Source organism: Oryx dammah, unplaced genomic scaffold (assembly GCF_014754425.2).
Source record: "Oryx dammah isolate SB20612 unplaced genomic scaffold, SCBI_Odam_1.1 HiC_scaffold_17, whole genome shotgun sequence".
Classification (NCBI taxonomy): Eukaryota; Metazoa; Chordata; class Mammalia; order Artiodactyla; family Bovidae; genus Oryx; species Oryx dammah.
In genome coordinates, this window is record NW_024070201.1 from 73,444,208 (window position 1) to 73,457,925 (window position 13,718).

Sequence of the window (13,718 nt, forward strand, 5' to 3'; positions counted from 1 at the left end):
GACTCTGGGTCTATATGTTTGCTGTTTGGGAATGTGGGTCTATATTGCTAGAACTTCTACTTTGGCAAGAGGAGCTGGGAATCTGAATCTCTACATACCATCTCCTGATTTGTTTAAACAATGACTCAAGTTTATAAAATACTGTGTAGGCTGTGTGGCATGTACATCGACCAGATTCAGCCTCGGGCCACTATTTCACGCCCTTTTTCATGGAATATAACTTCTTCTCCTCCCTTTTAAAAAAATATTCACTTATTTATTTGGCTTCACTGGCTCCCAGTCCCGGCATGCAAGATCTTTAATTGTGACATGGGAACTCTTAGTTTTGGCCTGTGAGACCTTAGTTTCCCAACCAGGGATGGAACCCAGGCCCCCTGCATTGAGAGCATGAAGTCTTACCCACTGGCCCACCAGGGAAGACCCAGAATCTAACTTCTTTGGTGGCCTTGTCATACCTGTGGAAACTTAAGTAGGACACAGAAGTGAAAGGAAATTCGCTCAGTTGTGTCTGACTCTTTGCAACCCCATGGACTATACAGTCCATGGAATTCTTCAGGCCAGAGTGGGTAGCCTTTCCCTTCTCCAAGGGATCTTCCCAACCCAGGGATTGAACCCAGGTCTCCCGCTTTGCAGGTAGATTCTTTATCAGCTGAGCCACAAGGGGAGCCAGAGGACACAGAACCAGCGGGCAAAAGTGGCAGCATCTCTCTGAACCAGAGCTGATGGGGACTGTCGCTCTGGAAGGTGCCAGCTAGAAGTGCCCTTCTTTTGCTACCTCCCCAGAAGAGAAACTTCCTGCAGGGAGTCGGTCGCTGTTTCCAGCATTTTCCAGCAGCCATAAGGAGAAACAACACTTACAGTCTTTTAAACATTTTATTGCCTCTCTTCACTCTGTCCTTGAAATGCGCAGAAATGCAGGAGCAGGCCTGTGGGGTTTCTGTGATCACTGTTGCTACTGCTGCAGATACTAAGAATAGTTCACGGAACAGTAATCATCACAAAGCCTTCTATTCCTGCAAGGAATGTTTGTATATGGTTGCAGTTTATTTTGAGAGAGTGAATTCTATCCCATCTACCTCCTCCAGAAATTCTCAAGGCTTATAATCATGTTAACAGAAGGTGCAAATGGCAGCCACTGTTGGTGTTCACCCATAACCCTCTCTTCTAGACCAATAAGCCCCCATTTTGTTCAAGTGTCAGATGGCCTGTTGCTTTCCTGAGGACAGCCTCTTCCAGACCCCAGGGGTGAATCGTGATTGATCTAAATTATATCAGATTGGCCAGGGCAAAGCCATACATACAATCCTGGCCGATAGGACCTGAAGGAGGTCTTCTGGGGGTGCTTCCCTGAAGACTTTCCTCCATCTTACAAAGGAGTAGGAGGAAGCCTTCTGTAGGATGAGTGGCGCTGCTATAGCTATTTTGCCCGCCTTGAGGGAATCAGCTAACACCTGAGGACAAGTGAGCAGAAAGAGGGAACCTGGGTCCTTGACCTGGGGCTTATTTATTTAGCATCTAATCTTTAATTCTTCAGATTACTTCCCTGGTGGCTCAGACGGTAAAGTGTCTGTCTACAATGCGGAAGACCTGGGTTCGAGCCCTGGGTTGGGAAGATCCCCTGGAGAAGGAAATGGCAATCCATTCTAGTACTACTACCTGGAAAATCCCATAGACAGAGGAGCTTGGTAGGCTGCAGTCTGTGGGGTCGTAAGTGGTCAATGCTCCCACCCACCTCCGGACCTTTGTATATGCTGTTTCCTCTACCCACAAGACTGTTTTTCCCTCCTCCACACATCTCAGATCTCAGCACAAACATTGTCCAATAAAAACAAATCAGGACATAGCTAGGGAGAGACATTCATTAGAAAGAAAGTCTACTGCAATAGACAGAACACATCCGTCTCAGAAATCCGTGAGCATCTCAAGATTAAGCCAAGAAAAGTTTCTCTCTTCTAGGATAAAGGAGGAGGCAAGCAGGATCTTTGAAGGGAAGCCAAACAAGCCGTGGAAAATGACAAGTGGGATCTGGTAAGAAAATCGTCTGGCTGTGGTCAGCTGATTCGCAGGAGACGCTGACAGGGGAGGCACATTCTACTCTTTCAGTGCTTGCTCAGGTCTGGGGCAAGCAGAGTCCAGCGGAAAGGGAGAAGCCTGACTAAAATTTGGTCAAGAGCCCCTGTGGGGCTCCTGGGCATAAAGCCTCTCTGTGTTCCGCATTTCTCTGATTACAGGAAACACCCTCCATTCAGCCTCCGAGACCCTCCCTGGGCAGATTCAATTAGGGAAGGGAGGGGCCGCAAGACCAGGGAGAAACAAACCGTCAAGAGCAGCCTTGGGGCAAGGTCCTGTTTCCCCAGCAACAGATACACACAAGTACATGTTAGTGGCTCGGTCCCCCCGTGGACTGTAGCCCACCAGGTTCCTCTGTCCATGGAATTTTCCAGGCCAGAATACTGGAGTGGGTTGCCATTTCCTCCTCCAGGGGATCTTCCCGACCCAGGGATCGAACCCAGGTCTCCTGCATGGCAGCCAGCTTGTTTACCGTCTGACCACCAGGGACACCCCCCACCCCGACACAAAACAGCATCTCTGAGCTCTTTTCCCTGAAACCCCCTCTAGGTAGGAGATGTTAACGATTAAGGATGGTTTGCTGCCCACAAGCTACTGTAGACCCCAGACTGGTTGGACCCGAATGTAGGACATGACGCTGACTCCTACTTACCTCACCACTGACCCCTCGGGAGAATGTCCACAAGCTGATCACTCCCTCTTTGAACAATTACTATGAAACTTTTCACTATCTTCCCCCTTCTCCTGTCTTCAGTCTTTCCCAGCATCAGGGTCTTTTCCACTGAGTCAGTTCTTCGCATCAGGTGGCCAAAGTATTGGAGCTTCAGCTTCAGCATCAGTCCTTCCAGTGAATATTCAGGGTTGATTTGCTTTAGGATGCACTGGATGGATCTCCTTGCAGTCCAAGGGACTCTCAAGAGTCTTCTCCAACACCACAGTTGACAAGCATCAAGAAAAGGGGACGACAGAGGATGAGATGGCTGGATGGCATCACTGACTCGATGGGCATGAGTTTGAAGAAGCTCCGGGAGTTGATGATGGACAGGGAAGTCTGGCATGTTGCAGTCCATGGCGTCGCAAAGAGTTGGACATGACTGAGCAACTGAACTGAACTGAACTATCTTCCCCAAGTGGGGACACACAGTTTTGAGGGCATTAACCCTCTGTAGCCCCCTTTTCCCAGCAAAGCAATAAAGCTACCCTTTTCTACTTGACCCAGAACTCTGTCTGCGAGATTCAATTCGGTACGGTATACAGAGAAGCTGAGTTTTCAGCATCAAAGACAGATTGTATGGTAAGAAGCGGGCATCTGGGAACAGCTGGTCCACACTGATTCCTCAGAAAAGCCATCCTTTATTCACCCAACATGGACCCTGGAGTCAGACTGCCTGGATTTAAACCCCAGCTCTGCCACCAACAGCTCTGCAACCTTGCAGGGGTTCCTTAATCTTTCTGTGCATTGGTTTCCTCACCTGCAAAATGGTGATTAAAAAAAAAAAAGGATGTCTCTCACCCGTGGTCATGGGGATCAAGTGAGCTGAGCACGTCCCTGGCACAGGTAAGTGCTTCAGAAGCGATAAGCGATGAGATCCCACCCTCAGCATTTCTGCCTTAGCGCTCTCTCCCCCACTGGTTGTCAACTCCTTGACAGCAGGCATGGGGGTCTCCCTTGCTCACAACTGAATCCTCAGTACTGGTTAAGAGGCTATTGCAGAGAAGGCTCCTAATACTTATTTTTAAAGTGCATTCCAGCATGGGGGAAGTGGGGAAAGGTGAGAGTGCATTCAACCTGCAGACAGGCAATGGCAGGCAGAACCCCTTGCCCTGACCTCATTGTTCCCCCACTGGGAAGGTGGTGCAGTGTCTGTACACGCCTCTCCCCTTAGTTTTCAGTACATCGTTCAGGGCCCCAAGGGGCCAGTGTTCAGGTCGCGTCTCCTGCTAAGCAGATCGGCCTTCTGCTCCCAGGCAATGAGGATTTTCCCTGCACTGTGTTTCTTTGCTTTTTTTTGACCCGGGGTTCTTGGCATCAATTTCTCCTCATTTGGTTTTTTCTCTTTGGATGCCTGTATCAGTTTAAATGCTAGAAAACCCAACTCAAAGAGCCTAAATCCAGAGTTGACAAACTTTTTCTGTAAAAGGCTGGATAGCAACTGTTTTGGGCTTTTCAGGCCATAGTTTCTGTAGCAATTCTGCCTTTGTAGCTCAAAGTAGCCATCGAGCATATATTTTTTAAAAAATGAATGGGACTGTGTTGTAACAAAATTTTATTTACAAAACAGGTCGCAATGGAGGAAGCTCAAAAATATAAAGCTAAATGAAAGAAGCCAGGTATGAGAGACCACATCACGTTGATACCACTGATATGAAATATCCAGAACAGGCATTTCTCTAGAGACATAAAATAGATTAGTGACTGCCTAGAACTGAGGGTGGAAGTGAGAAAACGGAAAGGTAACTGCTAATGGCTATGGGGGGGGGGTGGTCTTCTGGAGTTAGGAAATGGTTCAAAAATTAGACTATGGTGATAGTTGTACAATTCTGTACATATGCTTCAACATAAAGCATTGAACTGGACACTTAAATGGGTACTATTTTGGGTAGGTAAATTATATCTCAATAAAGCTGCTTAAGAGGAAGAGTACTTTGATGTTCATGGCAACATTATTCACAATATCCAAAAGGCAGAAATACCTGAAGAGTTCACAGACAGGTGAATGGGTAAACAAAAGTGGAATATATACACAGTGGAATAGTATGGTTAGATAGCATCACAGACTCGGTGGAAAAGAATTTGAGCAAATTCCAGGAAATAGTGGAGGACAGAGTCTGGCATGCTGCAGTCTATGAGGTCACAAAGAATCAGACACGACTTAGCAACTGAACAACATCAATAGAAAGAAATGAGGTACTGATACACGCTACAACATGGATAAACCTTGAAAGCATTGTGCGAAGTGAAATTAAACAGACACAAATATTGTATGATTCCACATGTGTGCTTCTGTTCCTGAACAAGGTTAAGCTTGCTGCCCGATGTGGCACACCAGGCCAAATGCTGAGACACAGAGGTTTGCAGCAAAGAAAGGGTTTATTCCCTAGGTAGCCCAGATGGTAGCGAATCTGCCTGCGATGCAGGAGACCCAGGTTTGATCCCTGGGTCAGGAAGATGCCCTGGAGAAGGGAATGGCAACCCCCTCCAGTATTCTTGCCTGGAGAATCCCCTGGGCAGACCATGGGATCGCAAAGAGTCGACACGACTGAGTGACTAACACTTTCACTTTCACTTCAGCCAAGCAAGGAGACAGGAGGACAAATCTCACACCTGCCTCCCCAAAAGCAAGGGGCTTGGGATAGTCATGGGATTAAGAAGAAAGTTGGCCTTAGTTGTGGGGAAAGGTGATTGAAGGAAGGGAAGAGATGAAGTAATCCGTGTTCTGCTCAGGCATATCTGAGTTACACGTTGCCTCACAGGATTTCAAAAACGGAGGTGCTCAGCGTGATCTGAGGGTGGCATTTTGGGCCCTCCACAATGTCAAAGGGTGTTTATCCGACACCTGCAGAGGCCCAGTCTTAGTGTCCTTGGTTCCAAACAATTGAGCTCAAAGAAGACACAGTTGACTTCAAGTTCCTGGAAAACAACATGGGCAAATCTCTAATCATTTAGGCTGAGTGAAGCTTGGAGAGTATGTAACTTGCAACAGAATAATTAAAGTGGGCTTGCTCAAAATAATTAAGGCAGGCTACCAGTTGTGGGGGATTTAGTAAGCTGTATGACTAGCTCAAGAATGTCTGTTAGTCACCAGTTTCTGTTAACCTTACAGGACATGGTTTCAACATGAGGCTTTTTACCCCTATGGGTCACCGTATCCGGGCCCCCATTTGAGCCAGGTTTTTGGACCAACCTTTATGACTGCTCCCTCTGCCCCTCAGGCCTTCACCCCCTGGTTTGGCCATGCTCCACTGGGGGTGATTTTACCCCTCCAGGGACATCTGGGAACATCCTACTCTTTCCTGACACTCATGTGTGGCAGGCCTTTTGAAAACCACATTGACCCATCTAGCTATCCCTGGTGTGAGGACCAGCCTTAGGACCGTTATTCATCTCCCTGGGTTAGGTTCAAACCCTGGCTCTGCCACTGGGTGACCTTGGGCAAATGACTTAACCTCTGTGAGGCCCCCACCTCCACTTCTGTAGAGAAGAAGAACCAACTTTTTCTTTTTTACGAATATATGTACATATATATACATATATATATATGTACATACTATAAAGAAAGCTGAGCACCAAAGAACTGATGCTTTTGAACTGTGAGATTGGAGAAGACTCTTGAGAGTCCCTTGGACGGCAGGGAGATCCAACCAGTCCATCCTAAAGAAAATCAGTCCTGAATATTAATTGAAAGGACTGATGCTGAGGCTGAAACTCCAATACTTTGGCCACCTGATGGGAAGAACTGACTCATGGAAAAGCCCCTGATGCTGGGAAAGACTGAAGGCAGGAGGAGAAGGGGATGACAGAGGATGAGATGGTTGGATGGCATTACCAACTCAATAAACATGAGTTTGAGCAAGCTCCGTGAGTTGGTGATGGACAGGGAAGCCTGGCATGCTGTAGTCCACGGGGTTGCAAAGAGTCGGACATGACTGAGCTACTGAACTGAACTGAACTGTACTTACATATTTTGCTTAGTAGAGAAACTGGCACAGGACAAGCTCAATGCATTATGAAGAGCTCTAACTAGTGCTAATTTCTCCAACATACACCCTAAGCCAGAATTCGAGGCTGCTCAGTGTTGGGTTCCTCTGCCTTCCCCTCCCCCAGCCAGTGTTACCAAGCCCCAGGACGCCTTCTCCTGAGCTGGGGTTGTGGTGGGACTGGAAGAGGTACTGGGAACACGATGCTGGCAGACCTAGTGCCGGCTCGGTGTGATTTGGTTGTTTTCACCTGGCTTGACAAAGGGACCTCAGAACCTCGGGTACCCAGGATGCCCCAGCCATGCCTTAAAGCAGTTTCTTCTGGTCTGTGATTCAGGCAGGATCACCAGCATCTTAGCTGCCTGTGCACCATTCAAAATGCAGATTTCCAGGCATCACCCCAGACTCCCCTGAGTCATACTCTACATGGAATCTGCATTTTGAATACCTAGGAACACTCTGATTTGAGAACCTCCACTAGAGAGGCTGGAATCACATCACATTTCTAGCCCCACCGGACTGTCGGCAGGTGTGGGAAGGGCTGTTAATACACTCTGTCTTATAAAAGGAGGCTGGGTGGGGTTGCAGGGCTTCTAAGAGTAACATGGAGAGCTACTCCCCAGCTCTGGATACTAAGCCCCTCACCACTTGGTAACAGGACGGGAGCATGTTCCTTTTGAATGAGAACTAAGCAAAGTCACTGTCCTTGTCCTTTTTTAAGTTAGTTTGTTAACAGTATCTTTTGAAAAAAATTATTAATTAACCATAAATTGAACAATACATATTTTTAAAATTCAAATGACACAGAAACATAGAGTCAATTTTTCCTCCATCCACCCCTTCCCAATCCCAGTAACCTATCCCTGAGAACACAGTTACATCACCTTCCTCAATGTTAACGTCCATTACCTTCTGATGTATGTTTCTGAATCATTTCTTTGTTTTCATAAATTTTCAGACACATGTAAATTTTTTCCAAGAAAAAAAGAGATGGGTTCATCCTATACCTATTATTTCATAGCTGGCTTTTTAAAAAAAAATTAATTTAAATTAATCTTATCCTCTTTATTAATTTTTATGGAGATAAAATTGACATAAGCCCTTGGTATTTTCTAAAAACTTTGTTGATGCAGTGAAAAACCCTTAGGCTTTGAATTCAGACGGACTTGTGTTTAAACCCCTGCTTCACAGTTCCTACTAAGGTCACTTAACAAGGCACTGAGGTTCTCCAAGCGCACCCCTAATGGCTCAGGAGGTAAAGAATCCACCTGCGATGCAGGAGACCCAGGACATGAGGGTTTGATCCCTGGGTCGGGAAGATCCCCTGGAAAAGGAAATGGCAACCCACTCCAGCATTCTTGCCTGAAGAATCCCATGGACAGAGGAGCCTGGCGGGCTCCAGTCCATGGGGTCACAAAGAGTCGGACACGACTGAGCACACGCACAACCCCCCAGTCCACTATTGACTGGACCAGTGTCCCAAGCCAATCACCATTCCGAAGCCAGGATTCAAGAGACACTGGTCAGTCCTCTCAGACATAGCCAGAAGTTAGAGCAGGCAGAGAAAACTGGTCTGGAGAGAAAGAAAATGCAGGAAAATCCAAAGAGAGGCAACAAGAGATCACAAGATCTTAGAGTGAGAGGGAAGTGGGAAGAGGATGTCTGTCTTTATATCCAGTGGCTCTTTTGAAAAAATAATTTAATTTATTTTTTACCGTGCTGGGTCTCTGCTGCAGTGGGGGCTCCTCTCCAGGTGCGGTGTGCAGGCTTCTCATTGCAGTGGCTTCTCTTGTTGCAGAGCACAGGCTTTAGGACAAGTGGGCTCTGGCATCATGGCTCCCTGGCTCTAGCAGGCTCAATAGCTGTGGATTGCGGGTTTAGTTGCTCCTCAGCATGTGGGGTCTTCCCAGATCAGAGACCGAACCCGTGTCTCCTGCATTGGCAGGTGAGTTATTTACCACTGAACCACCAGGGAAGCCCCTCAGGGGCTTTCTGATGCTTGATTTAATTTCTGATGAAGCAGGATCTGGGTTATGCCCATGGGTCCCACAATAGCAGCCAAAAGCCTACTCTTTGTGTAGAGAGCGGTGGTGGGGACGCCACTCCTCCAACAAAGGCTTGTAACTGAGGGCAGCCCAAGCAAGTGGCCTCAGTAATCCATCTCCTCGAAGTCATCCTCCCTGCCAGGGCCCTGGAGCGGGATTAGCAGAGACAGGCTCATTAATGAGGTCCTTTTTCTGGCGGCCTAAAGGCATGCGTTTTGTGGCTACTCTTGCTAGCTGGGTTCCTGCCGTGCACAGACCTACAAACACACACCATGCTTCCCTTCTTTGAGCTTAAAAAGCAGTTGCTGTTTTCTTGAGCAAAAACCTATGAAATTTCAGTTTTCATAGAACTAAATTTCAAGAACCTATGAAATTAAACAAGGTTATGGCTATGGTTTTTCCAGTGGTCATGTATGGATGTGAGAAGAAAGCTGAGCAGCGAAGAATTGATGCTTTTGAACTGTGGTGTTGGAGAAGACTCTTGAGAGTCCCTTGGACTGCAAGGAGATTCAACCAGTCCATTCTAAAGGAGATCAGTCCTGGGTGTTCTTTGGAAGGAATGATGGTAAAGCTGAAACTCCAGTACTTTGGCCACCTCATGCGAAGAGTTGACTCATTGGAAAAGACTCTGATGCTGGGAGGGATTGGGGGCAGGAGGAGAAGGGGACGACAGAGGATGAGATGGCTGAATGGCATCACCAGCTGGATGGACGTGAGTTTGAGTGAACTCCGGGAGTTGGTGATGGACAGGGAGGCCTGGCGTGCTGCGATTCATGGGGTCGCAAAGAGTCAGACACGACTGAGTGACTGAACTGAACTGAACTGAACTGATACCCCTTACTCCCAGTTCTTACATTTACTCCTTTTGCGCCCTGGTGGCTCAAATGGGAAAGAATCTTCCTGCAATGCAGGAATACCCCCTGAAGAAGGGACTGGCAACCTGCTCCAGTATTCTTGCCTGGAGAATCCCATGGATGGAAGAGCCTGGCAGGCTATAGTCCAAGGGTTCACAGAGTTGGACACGACTGAGTGACTAATCCTAGGCTGGGGCCTCACCTCTGAGGGCAGCTTTCCTTTGATGAAAGTGACAGAGGTCTAAGTCCCAGGGGATCTGAGCACAGCCGCCAGCCCATCCCCCACCAGCCTCTGGGCCCAGAGTCTGATGGCCGCACCTCATCTGATCACAGCTCAAACATCCTGTCAGTTCCTGGTCATCTACGACAAAGATTAGAAAAGTACTCATTTCTTTGGCCCTTTGCTCAATGTTATCAAAGTCTCAAGTGGTGAGTCAGCAGGAGGTGAGGCCCAACCCACCCAATGTTGTCCCCTCCTTGGGTTTGACAGTTGGTTCAAGCCCCTATGCGTGCGTGCTGAATGCCAAGTCGCTTCAGGGTCCAACTCTCTGCAACCCCGTGGACTGTAGCCCACCAGGCTCCTTTGTCCATGGGATTCTCCAGGCAAGAATACTGGAGTGGGCTGCCATTCTCCTCCTCCAGGGGATCTTTCTGACCCAGGAATCCCCTTGTCTCCTGAGGCTCCTGCATTGCAGGTGGATTTTTACCACTGAGTCATCAGGGAAGTCCTCCAGCCCCCACAGGATTTAACAACAAGGTGATACTGGTTACTTCCTGCCTCAGGTGATACCTCCTGTGTGTCTGTAGGACAGTCTTGCTCAAAATGATCTTCCTCAACTTCTTTGACCAGCAGAACAGTCTGGGAAGGCTCCTAGGGCAATCTTCAGAGAGCCACTGTTTTTTGTTTTTTGTTTTTTTAATAAGTAGAGAATTTCTTAAAGCCAATTCTCTGTGTATTTTTTGGTTGCACCACCTAGCAGGCAGGAGCTTCCCTGGTCGCTTAGATGGTAAAGAATCCACCTGCCAACGCAGGAGACGCAGGTTCAATCCCTGCATTGGGAAGATCCCCTAGAAGAGGAAATGGCAACCCACTCCCGGTATCTCGCCTGGAAAATCCCATGGACAGAGAAGCCTGGCGGGCTCTGGTCCACAGTGTTGCAAAGAGTCAAACACGATTAAGCATGTAACATAGATAGCAGGCAGGACCTTAGTTCCCTGACCAGGGATGGAAGCTGCACCCCCTACAGGGGAAGCAAGTCTTAACCACTGGGCTGCCAGGGAAGCCCCAGAACCACCAGTCTTTATAGGATCTGGGCGGCCATCGGCTGTTCCAACTCCACCAAACCCTGGCCATTGCTTGGGACATCCTTAGGAGCAAACACTCTGGGACAAACACAGCCAGAAAGGACAGGGACAAATGCGTGGAATTCTGGACTCACCACACTAGACCCAATCAGAGCCAGCATCCTATCTTCCTAAACTTCTAAGGGCATTTGGGTTTTCCGATTTGGTGTATAACCCAGCTTTCTAAAGGAGTTGTATCAATTCACACTTCCAACAACAGAATATGCGTGTTTTGACGGCCCCCATTTTCCCCAACATACAGTTTTGTCAACTCTTGTATCTTCACCTGTTCTATTGGGTCTACAGTGGCATGTCACTGTGATTGTTCGTATTTCTCCACTGAACTTAGAAAGGTGAACACCTTTTCCTGTGAACATTGGTCCTCTGTATATCCTTTGTTGGGGAGGAGGTGGAAGGTGCCTGTTCTAACAGCTGGATGACTTTCACCTTGGGTTGCCTATCTTTTTTCTCTTTTTTATTTGTAAGAATGTGTTAAATATTATGGATCTGAGCTCTCTAAGAATAAGCATTACAACTATCTTCTCTCATTCTGTAATTTGCCTTTTCACTCTCTAAATAATGCTTTTTTTGATACACAAAACCTAATTTTAATATAGTTCAATTTATCAATCTTTCCTTTATGATTAGCACTTTCCATGTTGTATTAAAGAATTCTTTGTCTTCCCCCAAGGATATAAGGATATTCTCCTATGTAATCTTCTCAAAGCTTTACTGTTTTACCTTTCATATTAAGCATGTAATCTGCTTGGAGTTGATTTGTGTGTAAGCCCTGACACAGAGGTCAATTTTCTTTTCTTTTCTTTTCTTTTTAACACTAGGATACCCGGTTGACCTGGTGCCTCTCCGGTGGCTCAGACAGTAGAGAATCTGCCTGCAATGCAAGAGACAGAATTCAGTCCCTGGGTCTGAAAGATCCCCTGAAGGAGGAAATGGCAACTGACTCCAGTATTCTTGCGTGCATGCTAAGTCACTTCAGTCATGTCCAACTCTTTGCAACCCTATGGACTGTAGCCTGCCAGGGGTTGCAAAGAGTCGGATACAACTGAGTGACTAAAAATGGTTTTTCCTATAATGGAAATGGGCCAATCAGCTGAAAGTCGCTCGGTTGGCCCATTTTCATTGTGGGAAAAACCATTTTTTACTCCACTTTTTTACACAGACATCTTTGTCATAATTAAATACCCACATATGTGAGGGTCTGTTTATGGATTCTCAATTCTGAGATGTTTATCTTTTTTATCTTGTTCCAATTCCATGCTGCACCTGTTTTATTATTATTATTATTTATCATCATCATCATCGTTATCATTATCCTCATTTTACAAATGAGGAAACTGAGGCCCAGGGAGATTAAGTAACTTGCCCAAGTAGTTTCCCAGAGTTGGACATGGAAAAGTCGTCTGGCTTTTCAGTCCATCCTCTCAATAAGTTTTACAGCTTCTTAAGCCAAATAGCTCAAATAGCATACATCAAAGTAGGCTTTGAGTCAAGTGTTGAAGCTAAGAATGCTGCAATTGCACACTGCCTTTAACTTAAAAGAAGAGGGTGGGCCCCTAGGGCTCCCAGCTCAGCCTGAAACTGAGCCGCTGCTTCTTTCTCAGTCTGACCACTAGAGGGCGACGGTCACTTAAACTCCCTCCCTCCCTCTCCTGCTCCTGGTTACCTTTCAGTCCAGTTCAGTTCAGTCGCTCAGTTGTGTCCGACTCTTTGCGACCCCATGAATCACAGCACGCCAGGCCTCCCTGTCCATCACCAACTCCCAGAGTTCACTCAGACTCACGTCCATCGAGTCAGTGATGCCATCCAGCCATCTCATCCTCTGTCGTCCCCTTCTCCTCCTGCCCCCAATCCCTCCCAGCATCAGAGTCTTTTCCAATGAGTCAACTCTTCACATGAGGTGGCCAAAGTATTGGAGTTTCAGCTTTAGCATCATTCCCTCCAAAGAAATCCCAGAGCTGATCTCCTTCAGAATGGACTGGTTGGATCTCCTTGCAGTCCAAGGGACTCTCAAGAGTCTTCTCCAAAACCACAGTTCAAAAGCATCAACTCTTTGGCGCTCAGCCTTCTTCACAGTCCAACTCTCACATCCATACATGACCACTGGAAAAACCAGAGCCTTGACTAGACGGACCTTAGTCGGCAAAGTAATGTCTCTGCTTTTGAATATGCTGTCTAGGTTGGTCATAACTTTTCTTCCAAGGAGTAAGCGTCTTTTAATTTCATGGCTGCAGTCACCATCTGCAGTGATTTTGGAGCCCCAAAAAATAAAGTCTGACACTGTTTCCACTATTTCCCCATCTATTTCCCATGAAGTGATGGGACCGGATGCCATGATCTTCGTTTTCTGAATGTTGAGCTTTAAGCCAACTTTTTCACTCTCCACTTTCACTTTCATCAAGAGGCTTTTGAGTTCCTCTTCACTTTCTGCCATAAGGGTGGTGTCATCTGCATGTCTGAGGTTATTGATATTTCTCCTGGCAATCTTGATTCCAGCTTGTGTTTCTTCCAGTCCAGCCTTTCTCATGATGTAATCTGCATACAAGTTAAATAAGCAGGGTGACAATATACAGCCTTGACGTACTCCTTTTCCTATTTGGAACCAGTCTGTTCCATGTCCAGTTCTAACTGCTCCTTCCTGACCTGCATACAGATTTCTTAAGAGGCAGGTTAGGTGGTCTGGTATTCC